At 49.3% G+C, this 21,484-nt stretch overlaps 1 protein-coding gene and 1 long non-coding RNA gene across 8 annotated transcripts in view; one reads left to right on the top strand and one right to left on the bottom strand.

Moving 5' to 3' along the window:
- The window catches only part of ARVCF (ARVCF delta catenin family member), a 49,367-nt gene that overhangs the window by 4,303 nt on the left and 23,580 nt on the right, over window positions 1-21,484 (top strand). For all 7 annotated transcript variants that reach the window (XM_058693016.1, XM_058693011.1, XM_058693009.1 and 4 more), the window contains exon 2: window positions 1,383-1,436. The gene's annotated coding sequence lies outside the window, so the exon portion shown is untranslated. The remainder of the gene's footprint in view (window positions 1-1,382; window positions 1,437-21,484) is intronic.
- On the bottom strand, window positions 12,100-16,273 carry LOC131490550 (uncharacterized). Its single transcript, XR_009251120.1, has 3 exons — window positions 15,148-16,273; window positions 14,791-14,943; window positions 12,100-13,962 (listed from the first exon to the last, which is right to left on the bottom strand). It is a non-coding gene; the product is annotated as an uncharacterized LOC131490550 (long non-coding RNA).

The following is a 21,484-nucleotide window of genomic DNA, read 5'->3' as shown; positions in this document are numbered from 1 at the left end:
CAAGGCCAGCACTGAACAAGAGGCCAGGCCGGCAGTTATCAGGACTAAGGAAGGCATGTGGTGCTCTGTGGGACAAAACCTATATAAACATTTAAACCAAAAACAGAAGTGTCCCAGAAATGTCACACTCCAAGCAAAGCTGCTCCCTGAGCCTCAGACCTCAGGGTAGGAACAGTAGCTCCTCTGCTGCAGGCAGGGCGGATGCAGCAGGGGGGCAGGCTCCCTCCCAGATTGCCCTTTCAGGCACACACAAGAGTGAGTGTGCACGGATATAGGCGTACGTGCAAACATGCCTGGCTCCCTGGCTCAGGCCACCGTTCTTTCCTGCCTCTGAACCCATGCATCCTGTTCCTCCATTGATCCCACTGTGACTCAGAACCCCTCCTCATGATGAAGGGGCTGCTGTGAGGCAGGGACACCCACTCTCAGGGCCCCCAAATAGGCCATGTCCACAAGAGGAAATTAGAGGCTCGGAACAATCTGGAAAACACTGTAGAGCCCAGGGGAGAGAGCTTCTATCACCCCTGACCCCCCAGGGATGACTTTCTCAGACCTCCGCTCCTCTCTGTGCCACCCTGGTTTTGGTTTTTGGTTTTTGTTTTAAAGATTTGGGTTTTGTTTTAAAACCCTACAATCAGCGTAGGGCTCAAACTCAGCAACTCCAAGATTAAGAGTTGCATGCTCTACCGACTGAGCCAGCCAGGTGCCCCTCCACCCTGTTTTTTCATTTTTATAACACACTCTCTGGCATCGTCCCCAGGCCTAGATACAATGACAGGGAATGTGTCTCCTGAGTCATGGGATGAGACAGAAAGCCCACGGGGCTACAGCTCCTGCATGTGAGGTACTCCTAGCTATAGCTCTGGCCCCTGGGTCCTGGGATCTTGAAGTTAGGCTGCCTTTCTCACAGGGACACGAGTTCTGGGCTGGCCCCAAGGAACATCAGGAGAGGCAGGTGGCCTGCTACACAGGGCAGGAGTGGGGTCCAGGTGGGGAGAGCAGGACTAGGCGGGTGTTGGGTTCGACTCGGTAGGGCCAGTGAGATCCTGGTGCAGAAGTTCTCCTTGCTGTGCTGTTTATCACATCAAGACACACCCAGCTTTCTGGAATGGGGAAGACGTTATTATCATTCTAGAGCTGAACAATCAGTGTTGAAGGAGCTAGTGAACAGCATTAGAAATATTTACAAGGGACTGTGGTAGCGGTAGTCCAGGTGAGTGGGGATAAGAGAATGTGCACGAACGTGTGGGTACACATCAGGAGCGCCACAGGATGACCTCGGGGTCAGGGATGACAGTGCCCCCACCAGGGGTCTGGCTTCATCTAGAAAGGACTTAGCCCAACAGGTTGGCTTCACAAGGTATCCTCTGGTTTTCCTGCAGGATCTGGAGACATCAGGATGGATGTTGGGACATGCTAATTTCCCCTCCAGATAGGTAAGCAACCAAGGCTTGGCCTGGGGACATCCCCCTCTTTGCATAGGACAGCAGAGTGTCCTAGTGGGCCTGGCAGGTGTGGTTGACTGAGGGATGGACTATGACCCGGGGTGGTGTATTCTTCTGGTCAGCCTCACTTGGGTGGGCACAGCCCCAATGCTAGACAGGGGTGGGCATGGGGGCCTCCCAATGCTTGGACTCATGGATGCCCTGAATGTGGTCAGCAGCCACAAGGTTGATATCTGGCTCGAGGGGTGAGCCTGCAGTGGGGTGGACCAACCAGGACATTGGCTGGATCTGATCCTCACTTACCTTGACTTGGATGCCTGCTATAACCATGTCTGGTATCGGCATAGCCCACCAAGCTTGGCTCTTAACTCAGGTGGTCCCTGCTGCCCAGGGGAGACTAGAGCTACCAGCTGGGGACAGGCCATCACGTGCTGGCCTGTGTCCTTGGATGTTTTCTGTGTTTGTGGGTTCATCTGGTAGTCACTCCTCCAGCAAGACTAGGGTATGGTGCTTGGGAAGTATGGCAGAGTTGGGAGGCTGTGTGGTCCCTGTGTCCCCCAGGTCCCTCTGAATGGTGGGAAGATATGTCCTGTTCGAACCCTGGTCTTTCAGGGTTTGCTGTGGTGGCTGTATTTACAGAGACGCCTCATAAAAATGCCTCTGGTCACTCTTGTTCCGCCAGTATGGGTGCCCAGTCCCCAGCCTGGGCATCTGCTCCTGCCCCACTGGGTGATGTCTCTATGGGAGGCTTGGCCAACCCAGTCCTGTGAATTCTCAGTGGTACTGTGTATCCAGCGGGGACGGCCTGGCCCAGCCAGTGACATACTCAAGTGGTGGGGAGAAGGCAGAGGCGACAAACTTGGGAGACCCCAGGCCTCTAGACACCTCAGTGTTCTATGCCAAGGGCTGTAGAACAGGGAGGGACAGGGCCTGGCTCCTTCTTCCTTGTTCCACATGACCGTGGGTGTGGGAAGCTGCCATTTGGTGGTGTACCACCTGGGCAGATCAAGTTCAGGCCAGGCATCTCAGTCGTGGGCTGTTGGGCCACATGGGGACCTCTGGATTGGGATGAAGAGGCCCAGGCTGCATCCTGGGCTCAGAACCTGGCATTGCTTGTGGCATGAGTGACATGGTTTCTAAGGGCAAGGTTGGCAGGGGGCTGGCCCCTGCCCCCCTTAACTCCTGGTAGGCCACCAGGCCTCAGGTCTGCAGACCAGCCAAACACCAAATGATAGCTCTGGTCACAGGATCTCCCTTATCCTGCCTGCTGCTTTTGCCCGCTTTCCTAGCACTGCTTGCTTGTTTCCTATCCCTGTGTATCCCTGCCACCTCCTCCTGGTCTTTTCCCAGTTTTTCTCTTGTCTTCTCTGTGCTTCTCTCTGCCTTTTCCTCTCTTTTGTTTCTGTCCTGCTCTTCTTGAATGTGGTGATTGATTATTCTTGTCTGCCATAGTAATTGATTATTCATGTCTGCCATGGGCACTGGAGGGATAGTAGTGGCGTTAATGCCATCTCTGCTCTGGGCTGAAACCATTTCACAAACTGGGAAGCAGAACCTGGGCGCTGGCTAGGGGCTCCCTGCTCTGTAGGCCCTGGGGTGCAGCCCTGCCCATATCAAAAGGGAGATAGGGATGGGGAGGCCTTGGGACTAAATTGGGACAGCAATCGATGGCAAGCACCCATCTATCTCCCATACTCACCTTCAGCCATTCAGCACCCCTGTGCTGAGCTCTATATCAGACACTGGGTTTTGTGACCACATCAGGCACAGACATGCCCCTGGGAAGCCCCCAGCCTGGCTGAGGAGGCAGCTACAGAGAAAGTGACTACCTGTAGAATTGCCAGGTAGTGAAGAGAGTAGCAGGGCTCCCCGAGAAGGGGGAGCCAGAAGGCGGTAAGGGAGTGATGCTGATACCTGGGGTACATGGGTGCCCTCCATTGCAGCCATGCCAGCACCAATACCACCTCTGGGAAACCACCCCGAGCCTGGCCTTGCCCCTCAGTGGCCTTGTCATTGGCCTCCGTGCAGCTGTGCTGAGCATGGCTGTGCTCCTGTGACCACCTGCCCCATGCTGGGTTTTTTTGGCATTTCGATGTGTATCTCAGCCATTGATAGGAGTCTTTATTATTAAAGTATGAATTCATCCCTCATCTGTTGGCCTACTGCACATTCTTTCCCCATCTTTCAATTTTTGTTTAGGACAGTTTTTCATCTTCAGAGATCTTTCATATTTTGTGGTGAAATCCATTGAATGTTTTCCCTTTTCAGTTATCCCATTGTCCTTCCTGAGCACCTAATGAGGTAAATACACCCTTATCTTACCCTGAGGTATTTCTAGTTTAACATTTTACACTCAAGATTTCATTCATCTAGAATTTATTTTGATAGAAACAGAAGGTGAGGATTTAACTTTGTTTTTCACTTGTATCTGAACCATTTCCTGACTAACATTTTCTGTCACTGGAAATTGGAAGCATCGTGTAATGTGTTCAGGTTTACGGTGTCTGTGGAAAGCTCCCAGCCCTTAGCCGACACCCACTGCCTAGTTAAAAATTAAGATCAGGCCAGAGCTTCCCCTCAATCAGTCTTTTGTCCTCAAAAGTCATAGTTATTCTGCATGTTTACCCTACATGTGTGTGTTGGAACCACTCTGTCAGGTCCCTCTCCCTGTGACTTCTGTGGGAGTCACCTTAACCTGGCACTCTTTGGAGACAGTTGGCCCTCCCTGTGTGTATCTGTGGCATGTCCTATGCTGGTCTCCCCATGGCTCGGAGCCTTTGCAAGAGAGCCTGTCCCTCCTCTGAGCACTCTTGTTTACTGAGAAGAGGTTCCCGCCCTCGTAGAGCCTTTGCTGGGCCCTTGTTGGTGTGGCTGGAGAGCCTGGTGCAGACCGGCTGCTGTCTCTCCTTTGTGACTCTCAGCCAGGCATCTGAGGGCCTTTGTGATTAGACTCATGGGTCATATCCAGGTGGGCAAGTCCCCAGGGGAGCCCCAAGCCCCTTCCCACTCCAACAACCCATTCTTCTCAGGCAGGGCAGAAGGAAGAACATTCTATGTGGTGGGACTTGGGTTCAGACCCTGGCTCTGCTCACCCTATTGGCCTTGTGAAGAACTTGGCACAGCTGGTGGTCTGCTGCAGTTATGGCATGAGCGCTGCACCAGCTTCTGGCTGTGCCATCCCTCGTACAGGGTGATTCACGGCTGGTGGTATGGTCAGTGCGGCAGGGCCAGACTACTGAGGCCTACATCGCCCAGGCCACCAGGCAAGATGGTGCTGTGCTGGCTCTCCTGGCCAGTCTCTGCAAGCCCACAGTAGCATTTACCCTGGCCCTGCATTTACCCAGCCCCCCAACCTCCAGCTTATCTCACTCATAGGAAGACTGCCCACTATCAGGTGGGGAGATAGAAGTACCCCACCCCCATGGCACATCTTGCCAGGTTGATGTTAGCAGTTGATGAGTTTGGTATTTTGAATATGCCTTTAGTTAAACTTTTTCTTTTCAAAATATTTTCACTCTCTGTGAAATCCTAATTAGGCCATTCATTCGTCTGAATGTACTTGCTGCTCTCTGCATTTTGCAAGATAATGAGGCTGCAGAGATGCTGCCATCCCTGTGCTCCCAGGGCCTTCACTTTCTGCCCTGGAGGGAGATGCTGGCACCCCCATGGGCCATTGCTGCCCATGGGATCTGAGCCACAGTGCCTAGGGGTGGGGGGCACCAAGTATATAGATGGGGAAAATGAGGCCTGGGCCACTGAGGAGTCTGGGATGGTGTAGATGAAGGGGTCTCAGCCCCAGCAAGGCCCACCCTTCACAAAACAGCATCTCTCTTCACCTCCCACACCCCAGGCCCAAGATCAAGGCCAAGGGAGGTGCCTCCTGGATCCTGCTGGCTCCCTTGGGTGTGCCTGAAGGGCTGGGAGAGGCCACAAGACTGAACCACAGAAGCCAAATGACTATGGCACCAAAGTTCCCCATTTTTCTCCCTGCCCCCTCAGTGGGCACAGACTATCAGCCTCACCTGCCATCTGTCCAGGGTTAGTGGCAGGCTCATTGTCACCCAGGGTGGCAGGTGATCTGTCCAGAGTCCCAGGGTGGGCAGGCCATGGCTAGGACCACAACTGAGGCAGGGACTTGTGTGGGACCAAAACCATCTTCTCCTTTAGGCCTCCCAGCAAGGGGGTGGGGGATTATGATGGGGAAACTGAGGCTCAGCAAGCAGAGCTGGGCTTTGCTCCCAGGCCTGCTCCAGGCAAGCGCATCCTCCCCTTTCCAGTCTTCTTGGTGACAGTTCTCTGGCATTTGCCTATCTGTAGGGAGCTATTGGTTATAATGAGACTATCTCAGTATTTGTATTTGAAGAAATAATTCCAGACGTTTATTTGCCAAACCTTTGAAACAAGGGCATTGGTTAATTTTTAATTAAGCCTTTCTGCTTGCAGGCTCTTGTCTTTATGGGGCCAATACATCCAGAGGTGTAGTGTTGCCAGGGGTGGGGGTGGGCGATTCCCCGGGGGCATGGTGCAGGGAAGGCGGCCATCTGTAACAGGCAGAAGCCTCGTGCCCTGTGAGAAGCCTGGGCCTAGCACACAGGCAGGCACATCCCCCTTGCTCCTGGTAACTCTGTCCCCCTTCCATGACTCCAGCTGTCCTGCTCTGCTTGCTTAGAGCGACCCCACAGTCGATGGGCAGGAGGAGTGAACCTCAGACAAGACCCCTGGTCTGAGAACAGCTGCCTTGGGTGGGAGGAGGGGGCTGGGTGAGAGTAGAGGAGTGTCAGCTATCCCTTCCTTGAAGCTGGTTGGGGGGCAGGGAAAGCTTTTGAGCTGGGCCTGGTTTTCTTGTTGACTCCTTCAGCAAATATTTGTCTGGTTTCTCCCTCACATGAGATCCCCCTGTTGCCTTCAGGATAAAAGCCATACCTGGTCCCTGTGATAGCAGCAGCCCTGCTTCTTGCCATACCCACCTCCAGACTCAGCAGGGTCTGCCTGAGTGAGGGTCTATGTAGACTCACACTCTGCATCATTCTAGATGCAGAGATGCCCTCAGCAAGGCAGCATTCTCTTGAGCCTTCAGGGGCCTGAGGCAGTCCTTCTCCTGACATTTCTCTAGTTTCTTGCAAAAATTGGCCTCAGCATAGAGCACATGCTGTGATTCCTCAGTACAGCCCCTGCACGGGAGCCACAGTACTCTGTTGGTGTGGATACTGTTTTCCAGCCGCTCATCCTTGCTTCCTTCTTGCAACAGAAACCTGCTGCTTGCCAGGTGCCATGGTGGCTGCTACTCCACTCTGGCCTGTAATCCAGCAGAGGCCAAGGTGGTCTGTGTCCCCACTGCCCACCCCCCCACCTTTGGTACCATTTGTGGCAGCAGGGGAAGGTTTAGATTTATTGTATCTGTTTTGTGTGTGCAGGGGCCTAAGAGCTGGTGACAGAACTTTACAGTGTGATCCTAGGCTTACAGGTTAATTTTCTGTATCTTCTTTAGGTCCTGTTCTCTCTGAACTCTATACATTAGAAATTTCTGTTTCTGGCATGTAAAAGGTGGTCAGAGTTGCATTGGTCTTTTCAATGGGAATCTTGGTTTGAGGACTTTATTCATATTCCTTCTTTTTAAATTTTTAAAAAAATTTTTCAACTTTTTATTTGAGAGAGAGAGAAAGAGAGAGCAAGTGGGGGACAGGGGCAGAGGGAGAGAGAGAATCTTAAGTAGACTCCACACCCAGCACAGAGCCCTATGCTGGGCTAGATCCTATGACTGTGAGATCATGACCTAAGCTGAAATCAAGAGTCAGATGTGTAACCAACTGAGCCACCCAGGCGCCCCTTCATTCTTTTTTTTTTTTAAACCACATTTGAGTATTCTTTATTTTGGATTCAGTTATGTTGTTGATTCTCTCTGTTGGAAATTGTCTGGGTATTATACCTGGGAAGCTTTAGAAATAGGCAGAGAGAAAACTTAGGAAACTTGCTACAAAGGATGTTTTAGTGTTTCTTCATTATGCTCTGGTATACTCGTATTCATAGTCATTCTTTATTGTATTCTAATGAAAGTATTTAAAACTATGAATTTACCTCTGAGTATAGCTTTGGCTATTTTTTTCCCCAGCTTTGTCAAGATATAATTGGCATATAGTATTGTGTAATTTAAGGCATACAGTGTGATGATTTGGTACACATGTGTATTGCAAAATGGTAAACATTTTGTGGTAAACATAATAAAATTAGTTGACACATCCTTCATCCCACATAATTACCATTGTTTTGTTGTTATGGTGAGAGCATTAACCAATGACTTCTCTCATAGCAACTTCTAAGTATACGATACAGTGTTGTTAACTATAGTCACCGTGCTGTACATTAGATCCCTGGAACTTACTCATCTTATAACTGAAAGTGTATAACCTTTGACCTGCATTTCCCCATTTCCTCTACCCCTCAACCCCTGACCACCATCATTCTACAATCCATACATTTTTATGTATAATGTCTGGATAAGTTTTTCATTGTTTCTAAATAGTCAACTCTATGTATGCTTGAATTTTTATCTTTTATCTATTTATTTAAAAGAATGTTTTGCATATTCTAAGTTATTACACAAGATGGCTCTTTTTAAATGTTTATTTGATAAAATACCCACAAAATTGACCATTGTAACTATTCTTAGATGTATTGTTCAGTATCAGTAGGTATATTCACATTGTTGTGCAACCAATCTCCAGAACATTTTTATCTTGCAAAATTCACACTCTGTTTCCATTGGTGGACCCATTACCTCCTCCCCCTAGTCCTTGGAACCACCATTCCACTTTGTCTTTCTATAAATTTGACTACTTTAGATGCCTTCTAAAAGTGGAATAATACAGTATTTGTCTTTTTATGAGTGGATTATTTCACTTAGTATGATGTTCTCAAGATTTATCATGTTGTAGCATGTGTCAAAATTTCCTTCCTTTTAAAGGTGGAATAACATTCCATTGATAATAATGGTTCATGATCCATTAGTCTGTGTCACATTTTGTTTTTCTATTCATCTATTGGTAGGCACTTGAGTTGCTTCACCTTTCGGCACTTATGAATAATGCTGTTGTGAACATGGGTGTACAATATGTCTTCAAGACCATGCTTTCAGTTCTTTTGGATATATAACCAGAAGTGGAATTGGTTGATCGTACAGTAATTCTATTTTTAAGTTTTTGAGGAACCACTGTATTGATTTTCATAGTGGCTATGCCATTTTACATCCCACTAACTGTGCAAGAGCTCCAATTTCTCCACATCCTTACCAAAACTTGTTATTTTGTGTTTTTGAGAGTAGCCATCTAATGAGTGTAAGGTGACATTTCACTGTGCTTTTGATTTGCATTTCTCTAACATTAGTAAGATTGGGCATCTTTTCACATACTTCTTCGCCATTTATATATTTTTCTTTGGAGAAATGTCTGTTCACATCCTTTGCCCATTTTTAAAATTGGGTTATTTGTTTTTTGTTGTTGAGTTGTAGGAGTTATTTACGTATTTTGGATATTAATCCCTTATCAGATACATGATTTGAAAATCTCCCATTCTCTATATTGTTTTTTTTTTACTCTGTTGATTGTGTCAGTTGAACAGAAGTTTTAAATTTTGATATAGTTCGATTTATCTATTTTTACTTTTGTTGCCTATGCTTTTGATGTCATATCCAAGAAATCATTGCCAAATCCAACATCACAAAGTTTTTCCCCTGTGTTTTCTTCTAAGAGTTTTATAGTTTTAGCTCTTACGTTTAGATCTTTGATGCATTTTGAGTTAATTTTTGCATATGTTGTAAGATAAAGGTTCAACTTCATTCTTTTCCATGTGGATATCCAGTTTTCTCAGCACCATTCATTGAAAAGACAGTTCCTTCCTGCATCCTTGTAAAAATCAGTTGACCATATATATATGAGGATTTATTTCTTTTCTATTCCACTGGTCTTTGTCTGCCTTCATGCTATGACCGCACAGTTTGGTTACTATAGCTTTGTAATAAATTTTGAAATCAGAAAGTGTGAGACCTCCAACTTTGTTCTTTTTTATGACTATTTTGGCTGTTCATGGCCCTTTGAGATTCCATATGGCTTCTAGGATGGAGTTTTCTATTTCTGTAAAAAATGCCATTAGGATTTTGATAGGGACAGAATTAAATCTGTAGATTACTTTGGGTGATATTGACATCTTAACAATACCAAGTCATCCATTGCAGAAGCATGAGATATCTTTCCATTTATGTATGTCAGCTTTAATTTCTTTCAGGAAGGTTATATACTTTGCAGTGTACAAGTCCTTCTTCACCTTTGTTAAGTTTATCCCTATGTATTTTGTTCTTCTTGATGTTATTGTAACTAAATTCATTTTCTGAATTTCCTTTTTAAATTGCTCATTGTTAGTGATTTCTGTTGTTTTATATTGTACCCTATAACTTCACTGAACTTGTTTATCAGTTCTGAGTGTGTGTGTGTGTGTGTGTATAATCTTGAGGATTTTCTACATGAATAATGTTATCTATAAACAGATTATTTCACTTCTTCCTTTCCAATTTGGATACCTTTTATTTCTTTTTCCTGCCTACTGATCTAAGATTTTTTTCCTTTTTTTTAAAATTTAATTTATTTTTTAAATTAAAAAAGTTAGCATATAGTGCAACAATGATTTCAGGAGTAGATTCCTTAATGCCCCTTATCCATTTAGCCCATCCCCCCTCCCACAACCCCTCCAGTAACCCTCTATTTGTTCTCCATATTTAAGAGTCTCTTATGTTTTTGTCCCCCTCCCTGTTTTTATATTATTTTTGCTTCTCTTCCCTTAAGTTCATCTGTTTTGTATCTTAAAGCCCTCTTATGAGTAAAGTCATATGATATGTGTCTTTCTCTGACTGACTAATTTCGCTTAGCATAATACCCTCTAGTTCCATCCACGTAGTTGCGAATGGCAAGATTTCATTCTTTTTGATTGCCGAGTAATACTCCATTGTGTGTGTGTGTGTGTGTGTGTGTGTGTGTGTGTGTGTGTGTGTATTTATATATAACATCTTCTTTATCCATTCATCCATCAGTGGACATTAGGGCTCTTTTCATACTTTGGCTATTGTGATAGTGCTGCTATAAACATTGGGGTGCATGTGCCCCTTCAAAACAGCATACCTGTATCCCTTGGATAAATACCTAGTAGTGCAATTGCTGGGTCGTAGGGTAGTTCTTGATCCAAGATATTTAATAGAAGACTTGGACAGAAATGACAAAAGCAGCATCCCTGCCTTCTTGACGTTAAGAGAAAAGCTTTAAGTCTTTCATTATTGAGTATGATGTAAGCTGTGGTGACAATATGATGTGTAGCATACGTAGTATGATGTAACATTTTATGTATGACCTTTATCATATGAAGGTAGTTTCTTTCTATTCCAAGTTTGTTTTGTGTTTATATCATAAAAGAGTGTTGAATTTTGTCTTTTATTCCCCAATGAAATGACCATTTCCCCCCATTATTTTGTTAATATACAGGGTATTATGTTGATTGACTTTCATGTGGTAAGCCATCCTTGCATTTAGGAATAAATCCTACTTGGTCATGATGTATAATCCTAATATACTTCTGAATTCATGGGGTGCCTGGGCAATTAAGTCAGTTAAGCATCTGACTCTTGATTTCGTCTCAGGTCATAATGTCATGGTTCATGAGTTCGAGCCCCATGTTGGACTCTGTGCTGACAGCACAGATTTTGTTTGGGATTCTTTGTCTACCTTTCTCTCTGCCTCTCCCCAGTGTGTGTGTGCACACGTGCTTGCCCTCTCTTTCTCTCTTTCAAAAATATATAAATAAACATTTAAAAATATATATACTGCTGAATTCAGTATGTTGGTGTTTTGTTGAATATTTTTGCATCAATATTCATAAGGGATATTGGTCCATAATTTTTTTAATGTCTATTTTTGAGGGGGGTGGGAGGGGCAGAGAGAAAGGGGGGCAGAAGATCCATAGCAGGCTCTCTGCTGACAGCAGTGAGCCTGATGCAGGGCTCGAACTCATGAACTGTGAGATCATGACCTGAGCCAAAGTTGGATGCTCAACCGACTAAGCGACCCAGGTGCCCCGGTCTATAATTTTCTTTTATGGCTTGGTCAGGGTAATAATTCTAGCCTTGTAGAATGGGTTAGTAACTGCTCCTTTCTTGTCAATTTTGGGGGACAGTTTGAAGATTAATGTTAACTCCTCTTTGAATATTTGGTAGAATTCACCAGTGAAGCCATCTGGTCCTGGGCCTTTCTTTTTTGAGAGGATTTTGAATACTGATTCAGTCTCCCTGCTAGTTACAGGTCTACTCAGGTTTTGTTTCTTCATGGGTCAGTTTTGGTAGATTGTGTGTTTGTAGGAATTTGTTCATTTAGGTTATGCAATTTGTTGGTGTGCAGTTGTTCATAGTACTCTGTTATAATCTTTTTTATTTTAAAATAGAAAAGGCATATGGAACACAAGAGATGGGTGTTGTTGGGATTTTTTTTTACATTTTTCAAGTTTACTTTTTAAAATTTTTATTTAAAAAAATTTTTTAATGTTTATTTATTTTTGAGAGAGAGAGAGCAAGCAGGGGAGGGGCAGAGAGAGAGGGAGACACAGAATCCAAAGCAGGCTCCAGGCTCTGAGCTGTGAGCATGGAGCCTGATTCGGGGCTCGAACTCATGAACCATGAGATCATGACCTGAGCCGAAGTCAGCTGCTTAACCAGCCGAGCCACCCAGGCACCCCTCAAGTTTATTTTTAAGCAACTGAATTTGTAAAATTAAAATAGCTAAAATGTTCCTTTGTTTTACTTCATTTTTTTTTCAGTTTCACTGAGTGTAATTGATAAACTTGTAAGCTGTTTGAAATGTACATTGTAAGGATTGGATATACAAATATATTGTGAAAACGTTCCTACCTTCTAGTTAATGAACACATCCGTCGTATACTTAACTTTCATGTTTGTGTGTGTACAGGCATCTGTGTGTATCGTTTGGGTTTCTGTTGTTGTTGTTGTTGTTGTTTGGCTTGGCTGAACTTTGTGTTTCATGGATTCATATCTAGTGTCTCTCTCTCTCTCTCTCTCTTTTTTTTTAATACCTAATCTCTTACACTCATCAGCCCACAGATGCACAGATATCCTGAGACAGTAAAAATACTCCCCACAGGCAGCTAACAAAGGACTGCTGGGAACAGCTAGTCATCTTAAGGCACATGGCATATCAGGGCATTGCTGGAAAATACAGTTCAACCTCTCAGCAGCCCTTGTACCCCAAGGGATGTTGCCTGGAGCTTCTGCCTATGGTAGGGTGACCCCCTAATTGAAATACCCTGGACTTCTCTGGGCAATCTGGTGAGCTCCCAGTGAGCCATGTTTGTTCCCTCCCAGGGAAAAATGGATCATGCGAATGGCAAATCATGACTCTGAAAATCCAGGAATTTCACTATGAAGTTTCCTTAAGGAATTTCAGAGCTAGGTTAACTTTTTTAAAGATCTTGATTTAAGGAGGCCAGGCATCTTGTTTAACAAAGCTGTCAGCTATTCCTGGTTGTAAAAGTGTCTGCAACACAAGAGATGGTGAGTGGGCAAGACGATGTGCAGCTGACATCTGGGGATGGACGATGTCCAGCCCCGCCAGGATGTGGACAGCCTGGTGGAGAATGTGAACCCAGAGTTCAGTGCGCCTGGGTACTGGGAACGTTTGCACAGCCAGCAGATCAGGCGGGGTGGGCCTCCTTCCCATATTGCAGAGCCGATATCAAACGTTTAGGAGACTGGGGGAAACATCAGCCTACCAAGAGTGAATTGTAAAATGCCAGAAATAGGCATATCCACACTTTTCTTAGCTTGTTTTCTGGACAGAAAGCCCCGCTTCTGGCAATGTTGTGGGGTGCCGATCCACTCTTCCTGCCTCAGGGAATTCCTGTTCTGTGGAAGTTTAGCCCTGGGATCTATTTTCTACATCTCCTGTCTTCCCTCTTTCATCAACTTTTTGTCATTTTCTGCTGCTTTGGAAGGACTGCCCCGAGTATGCTTTCTGCTACCTCACTCTGCAGATTTGCTGCCGTGTCCTGTCTGCTGTTGTTTGTTTAAAATCTCCATTGGGTCATCATTTCAGATTGCTCCTTTTCATTATGGTATGTTCCCAATTCATCAGTTCAACACTCTCTTTGACCTTTTGAGGACACGTATCAGCTATTCCCTAATACTTGTGCTAATAAATATGCTAAATGTAATTTAGTGAAACGCAACTCTTCTCGGGTCCTTCAAAGGCAGTAGGATTTGCCCCAGGGTGCTGGTGTGCTGTAGGCAGTTCTGTGCTGGCTGGGTGCTTCTGTCCAGGGTCTGTGGCCCGGCCACCCTCACCTGCTACAGAGAGACGTTAGTATGGACCAGAGACTGGGGCCATTTGCAGACTGTGGTGCCACAGACAGGCCTGGCTTCAGAGGTCTCAATGCGGGGCAGCAGCCTTGCAGGTGTCCCGGACAGTAACGGGGTCTGTGTAGGATGCTGACCCTTAGCATGAGCCACAATGGCTAAGGAGTGCTAGTCCTACTTTCCCCTCCCCCAGTTAGGACCTGTCAGGACTTTCAGGCTACCCACCACCCATTTTCCGGTGGGGCAGGTGAGGCCCCACAGAGCAGCTATAGTGAGCTCAGCAGCCACCACACAGCATAGGTGGGTGTAAATGTGCCTGTGGGTGTATCATGCATCCTTGGGGGGGGGGGGGTGTGTTCATGCTTCTGTGGGTGGCTGCTCACATGTGCCTGCAGGTGAGTTTTAGGAGGCCCCCAAACTGTAAGCTGCCTTCTGCAGTGTTCCCACCTCCTTTGGGCAGGGGTAGGACACACAGACAAGTCCAGCCCCTAGCAGGCTCTCTTGGTATGTGTGGGTGGGTAGGGGAGCCAGAGAGGACGTGCAGGGCCTGAAGTCTGTGCTGGGGCTGGTGGAGTGGAGCCCCCTGCCCTTTCCCACTGGGTCATTTGCATATAAAAGGCGGGAGTTTGCTGCTGGCTGGAGGTTGGTGGTGTCTGGACCTGTTGCCATGGGCACTCCCTAGCTTCAGGAGCAGCTGAGCTGGCTCCCAGCCTGGAGAGGGGGTTAGGAGCAGCAAGGCTGGTAGCCAGCTAAGTTTCTGGGAGGGAAGGGATGTTTCTGGGGGCCCCAGGAGAGGCCTGAGCTGGCCATGGTCACATGCTTGTTGACCCTGGGCAGAAACAGACTAGAGGGGACTTGGCCCTTTGATGCTGTGGGGCCAGGAGCAAGGGTGGAAGGGCCTGGAACCTCCCTCTGCGGGGCGTGCTCTACTCTTTCACCCACAGTCACCTCTGAACCATCTAGAACCAGGTGGCCATGGCTGAAGCCATCCTCTCGGGTCTTCCTGGAGGGTCTTCCTGCCACCTTGGTGTTTGTTGGTCCTGTCCCAGGCACTGTACTGGAAAGGCCCAGCAGAGTCTCCCTGCTGGGTCTCCAGTGTTCCTAATGAGGAAATAAATGAGGGACCAACTTTTGCACACATCTCACTCTTCCCCTGGAACCTCCTTTAGAAGGCTGAGGAGGATCTTGCTAAGCCCAGGCCCCAGCAGCAAGGATAGTGAGAACCTGGGCTGGGCTTTATTGGGAGCCCCCCTCTCTATAGGCCCCACCACCCCCACCCCTCCCAGGGCTGTGGAGAAAACTGACCTGCTATTGCTAATGATTGTCCAATGCAGGCACATTGGTGCCCGCAAGCAGCTAGCAGGAATGTGACAGGGAAACCAGACAGGGAGGGAGAGGTAGGGGTGGAGGGGGTGCTTATTGACTCAGTAGACACTGCCATGTCAGGGTTGGTCCCTTGGCAGCCTCTCTGGGACCCGCGTAGAGCTGCCCACAAAAGGGATTGATCTCTCCTGGGGCCAGCTCTACCCCCAGCTGCTGCCCCAGGGCTATGATCCCCCACCCCAGTGGCTTAGTTAGCAAAGCTGCAGTGGGTCAGATTGAGGTTGCTTGGGGAGGGCTGCCGGGCAGGGTGCCCAGCATGCAGGGGCACTGCCAAGTGCCTGGTCAGCAGCCGTCAGGGTGGCAAGGACCTACAGGCTGGGGTGGGGAGGGGTTCCACTGCTGGGAGCCCGGTAGGGTGAACCTCCCTCTCTGTGGGATGGGGCCCTGACAAGGCAGCCTCCTCACTGGAGTGCGGGCAGGAGTGCTCTGTGCTGGTTCCCTGTCACCAGGCCCACATTGCCCTCAGGGTCTCATTTCCCCTACCCTAGAGCAAACTATGTTATAGCCAGTTTCCCTCTTACACAAGTCTGTCCTGAGGTTGTTTCTGCAACAGGCCTGTGCTAGGCCACAGAACTGGGCCAGTTGCATTCTCCCCGGGGCCAGCAGGCAAAGATAGGCACCCCCTATAGGAGGGGAAGCCAGGTGAGAGAAGAGAGGGACCATGAGCTGGGATGCCATGCACAGCCCCCTCAGCAGATCTGCTGCCAGACTTGCTGTCATCTGACTTGTCTGCCCACCAAGCACTTCCCGTGCCCAGTCCCCATTGGGTCTTGAGCCTCGTTTCCCATCAGGCAGGAGTTTCCCCATAGCCACTTATCTAGGCAGAACGTGTTCCTTGTCAAAATGATGAGGAAGACATGGAAAATCCCCCAGACTCTAGCAGAGAGCTGTGGGGCTTATCCCAAGGACACTTCTGTGGGCAGCTGGGGCAGGTGGCCCTGCGGCGGGGGGTTTCGTTCTAGCTGCTAATCACCAGGCTCTCCCATACTAGCTTCCTTGGCTCTGCAACGCAAGAGGTGGATAGCTGGGCTGAGGGGCCCTGCCTCACCACACCCTCCCCCCAAAGGCTTATTGGCCACAGGCTCCTGGGGGCTGCACCTCCACTGCCCCTCAAAGGGGCTTTGTGCCACCACAAAGAGGCTCTGTCCCTCACAGAGAAGCCTGGGTGTTGCCATGGTGATAGAGGGGGCCAGGAAGAAGGGGGTCCACCATCTTGTGGTGGGGGGGAAGGGTGTTCCTGGTATACACAGGCTGGTAGCCAGTGTGGGTGACTGCTGTATCTGCCTCACTGTGGCCCTTGACCTGGCTGGACAGCTGCCCAGCTATACCTCAGTGGGGCTATCAGGATATTTCATGGGCCCCTTGGCCCCTCAGTAGGGACTGGGCTCCCAGGCTCTGGTGCCAATCGGATCTGTCTGCATTTGGTCCCAGCCTGGCCTTGAGCCTCAGCCCCCTCCTCAGGAATGCCTTGGTCTTTTGCACACCCCAGAGTGTGGTAGGGTGGCACTCTGAGCCTGAACCCTCATCACTGCCCCAGCATGCTGCTCTGCTGCCCTTGAGATAGAGTGTATGTTGGGGAGGGTGTGAGTATGAGTCTCTGCTGGAAGAGATGAGGGAGCCACTCAAGTTCCCTTGGTGGCATTGGTGTTGGAAGCAGCAAACTAGCCAGCTTCCACACAGTAGGATACCCTGGCGCTTGACCATTCCATTGCCCCCCGCCCAGTTTCCCCATTCATGACCAAGGTGGAGTGGGTGGCTACTGGTGCAAGCAGAGAGGGCAGTGGGACTGCCAGTCCCCACCCTCTCCATTTAGAGCCCCATGGCTCCCCAGCCCTGGGGACTTGAGCCCTTGGGGTGCTCCTGGACTGGCTGTAACAGAGACCCCAGAGGAGGTGGATCCTTGCTGCCCATACCCACATTTGGAACCTGCAGGGCATCACCCTTGGGCTATGGCTGCAGCTGGAATCTGGGTCAGGTACAGGAGGGACAGCAAGGGGACTTCCCTGAATACCAGCCTGGGGCCTGGGGGAGAGCTATCCATCTCCATTCAATGAGTTCTGACAGGCACTTCCCAGGGAACCAAGGAGACTTGGGGTGTGCCATAGCTGGCACATGGAGCAAGTATCTGAGACCTGCCCCAGTGGGAATCTCAGGCCACCCCTTTAGGTGCCTCTCATGGTGGCCCCTTGTGCTCAGGCCTCCCACCGAGGAAAAGCAGCTGGTATACTCACCTGCCTCTCCCTGCACTCGCATCCAGGTGAGGCCTGCCTCTGCCATGTCCAGCCCACAGTCACCCAGTCACTCCTAGTCCCAGGCTCTCAGCTCCCAGACTTCAAGCTCTCTGGGCCCTTACAGGTGTCCCTGCCTGATGTGTCCCTGAGCCTCCTGCATCAAGTACTGCCACAGCCCCCTTGTCCTTTTGATTACCTGTTCAGCATCCCCCTTGTCCTGGAGCTAAGCAGTGCTGCCTTGGACCTGGCCTGCATTTGGCCTAGGGTGCCCCATTGGCACAGGGGAAGAGCCCTCCCTCCCCAGACTGTTCTCCCTGCACATGTGAGTTGTCCTCCATATGATCATCAGATGGGTGCTGCTGGGTGCCTGTGTGGATAGCCTGGGGGCAGGAGGTCACTAAGGGGCCATCTCTCCAACCCTCACCCCCACCATGGCGTCTGGTCACTTGCAACAGGGGTACCTCCTCTGCTGGGGAAATCTAATTTCCAGGCTAAATCCAATTATGGCTCTATCAGCTCCCTGAAAATCCCTCTGCTTCCCTTGATCTGCAAGGGGTACTGCTCAGGCCCCTGGGGAGCTGAATTCCCAGGCTTCCTTGTTCACTTGCCGGCCTGCTAGGGCAGGTGGCTGCTTTTCTGTCTCTTCCTTACCTTCAACTATAGCAGTAACTTGGGTCCTCACAGAGCACTGGCAACACTGGTGGGTACAGAACTTTGCTGCCAGAGTGCCCCAGCAGCCTGAAAGGCCTTTCCTTCCAGTCTTTTCTCAGGGTGCATGCACGCTTGATGGTGTCCACGTTCATTGCTCTGCATCTTATATCTCTGGCCACATCCCTTGTTTATAGCCTTTACTCACTTGGAGTTGAGGTTCTGGTTTTTCCTTATTGACTTGCAAGAGTACCTTCTAGATGAAGGGTGTCACTTTACTGCTGGATGTTACAAAGACCTAATCCCAAGGTGTTGATTGTCTTTTGGTTGTCTTTATATTTTTTCTCCCACTTTCTGTTATGGAAGGTTGTAAATGCACAGAGATAGAGGGGCTAGTGTGACATGTCCCCACGTGCCCCTCACCAGCTTCCACTGTGATGAAGTCAAGGTCTAGAAGCAAGTTATCGTCTTTTGTCTGAAATGCTCACTGCATATGTTACTGTAAATGGTGTCACTTTAAAAACCAAAACCAAAAAACCATAACCACAATACGTGGCCCTTTTTTTGGGGGGGGATGTACAGTAATGGTTCGTTTTCACAAAGTCAAGCTGGTTTGTCTTTCCTTGGCAATTTCTTCCACTGCTTTGAGGTTAAGAATAGCCTCCTCCTACCCAGACAGCCCAGGCCCTACACTGACTTGGGGGCAACACTATAGTCCTGGGTGGGACAGGCAGACATGGACTCCGCCCTGTGTGAACCCCACGGCCCAGGCTCCAGCCTTGGCTCAGTGCCCATCCTTTTGTGCTGGCCAGAAGCTATCCCCGCAGCTGTGGGTACCATCTGACCACAGTAGGGGTGACAGGGTAAAAATGGGCTCCCCATGAGGCCTGGCCAGCAGTGTTGGGAGCAAGTCTCCATGCTGGCAGTGTTGAGGATAGGGGAAATGATGCCCTCCCAGGCAAAGGGGCTTTGACACTACGAGGCCTGGATTCTGCTTCTGCTTGCACCATTTCCTCCCTATCTGGGAGGGGGGGCAAGTGGGGCAGAATGAGGTTCAACCAGTGGCCAGTCCCCTCTCTCCCCTCTTGGGGCCCAGGCCTCCTGCCTGCCTCCCCCTGCCGTCCTGACCCTTAGGAAATTCCTCTAATTCCTCAACCCAGATTGGACTCAGGCCCCATAATTTGATTTTCTGGAGCAGGGTTTGGCTGGACTCCTTATGAGGAGGAATGTCTGGGTCAGCAGGAAGACATCAAATGTGGGTTTAGGTTTCCGGGGAATGATCAGCATCTCCCCGTAGTTCCTCTAATCGTGCCTTTGCTTTCCTGATGGAGCAAGTGCTAGCCACAGTCGTGTCCCAGAGTGTTCAGGGTCCAGGCTCCCTCTACCCAGTAGTGTTTCAGAGCCTTGTTCTTACCCACCTGCCTACCCATTCATCCACCCATCTGACTATCTACCCACCCACCCCTTGTACCCATTCATCCACCTATCTGACTATCAACCCCCCGATGACCTTGTACCCATTCACCTGCCTATCTGACTGTCCAGCCATCTCTCCATCCAGTGCCATCCTTTCACACAACCAGCCCTCTCCATCCACTGCCATCCTCTTACACAACCACCCACTCACCCTCCTATCCACACATTTGTTCACTCATTCATGCATTTCTCCTTCCGTCCAGCCTCCTGTCCTTCCATCCCTCTATCCACTCAGCAGTCCACCCACCTGTGGTCACTCCTGGAGTATCCAGGTGAGGGCAGGCTTTCCCCAGGTTCACCACTTTCACTCCTGCCCGGGACAGGTGAGGTTGGCTCTGCACTGCATGCTCATTCCTGTCTTCTTGCTAAGTCAACTCCACAGGTGTGGAGGCTGCTTCTGCTGAGAAGCAGCCTCCACCAAGGACTGCCAAACCAGTGGTGGGGGTCTGGGTGGGGATTGTGAGGGGTTGACCTGATGGACAGTGTGGGACCCTTGCCAGGTGAATAGAAGCTGTGATGACACTGGCCAGAGAGGAGAGCAAGGGTGAGCTGAGACCCCACAAGTGTGGTGCTTCCCTGCCTGCCCTAGGCCCTCCCAGTCTGGTGCCCACCCCTCCCCAGGATTGGGCCCTGCCCCGACACCCCTCTGGGGAAAATGTCTTTAAAGTCTCATGGTCCATTGGGGCGCCTGGGTGGCTCAGTAAGTTTAATGTCAGACTCGGTTTCAGCTCAGGTTATGATCTCATAGTTCATGGGTTTGAGCCCCATGTCTGGCTCTGCGCTGCCAGTGCAGAGCCTGATTGGGATTCTCTCTCTCTGCCCCTCCTCCTGTGCTCACTTGCTTGCTCTCTCTCTCTCTCTCTCTCTGTCTCTCAAAATGTAAGTAAATAAACTAAAAAGTATATTTAAAAATCTCATAGTTGATCTTTTTAATTTATTTTTTAACATTTCTTTATTTTGGCAGGGGGCACAGCATGAGTGGGGGAGGGGCAGAGAGAGAGGAGAGAGAATCCTAGGCAGGCTCCATGCTGTCAGCACAAAGCTGATGTAGGACTCAAACTCATGAAACCATGAGATCATGACCTGAGCCAAGATCAAGAGTCAGATGCTTAACTGACTGAGCCACCCAGGTGCCCCAATCTCATGGTCAATCTTAAAAATTCATGTACAATTTGCTTCCATGTCATCACATATTTATTGTTTTAATATAAAAATAACATTTGAGTTACCATCCGAAAAGCTGCTCTCTGGGATGCTGGCCTGGCTCACCTGTACCTACACGTGCTCCTATGCACAGGCTATGCACCTCAGACCCAGGAAGGCCACCATGTCACAAAAGTAGGCTTAGGTCTTCCCTGCTTCCTGGATGTCCTCAGCCAGCACCATGCCTCTTGGATACCCCAGGGCTACACTTAAGGCAGGTGAGGAGGGGACTCCATGCCCAGCATCCCTGCCCACAGGCAGACAGAGGGGTACACCCTCGGGCTGGGGTGGAGGGCATGGGCCCCAGACCCAGAGTCTCTGCTCTTTGTGGACGGCTGCAGGGCACTCTTCCTCCAAGCTGGCTGGCATTTCGGGGTGTCTCCTGGGAGGCACACAGTCATTTAGCTCCAGCTGAGAGAACTGGGCAATGGAAAGGTCAGTGTGGGTTTGGCCACCTTCTCACCATAGTCTTAGATTTCTGGGCCCTAGCTGGGTGGATGGGGGCAGTCAAAGTAAGTAGATCCCCCTTGCATAGGCTTCTTGGACCTCAGAGTTGGGATATGCTGGAGGGCCTGGGGCAGGAAAGCTGGAGGCCAGTGCTGCCCCCTCAGCTGCTATCCCCAGGGTCTGTAGCCCTAGCCTGGTCCTGCTGGGAGCAGGAAAGGGGAGCCTGAGGTGAGTCAGGAACCCATGTCTCGGCA

This window comes from Neofelis nebulosa, chromosome 11 (assembly GCF_028018385.1).
Source record: "Neofelis nebulosa isolate mNeoNeb1 chromosome 11, mNeoNeb1.pri, whole genome shotgun sequence".
Classification (NCBI taxonomy): domain Eukaryota; kingdom Metazoa; phylum Chordata; class Mammalia; order Carnivora; family Felidae; genus Neofelis; species Neofelis nebulosa.
This window is presented reverse-complemented; position numbering and strand designations above follow the sequence as displayed.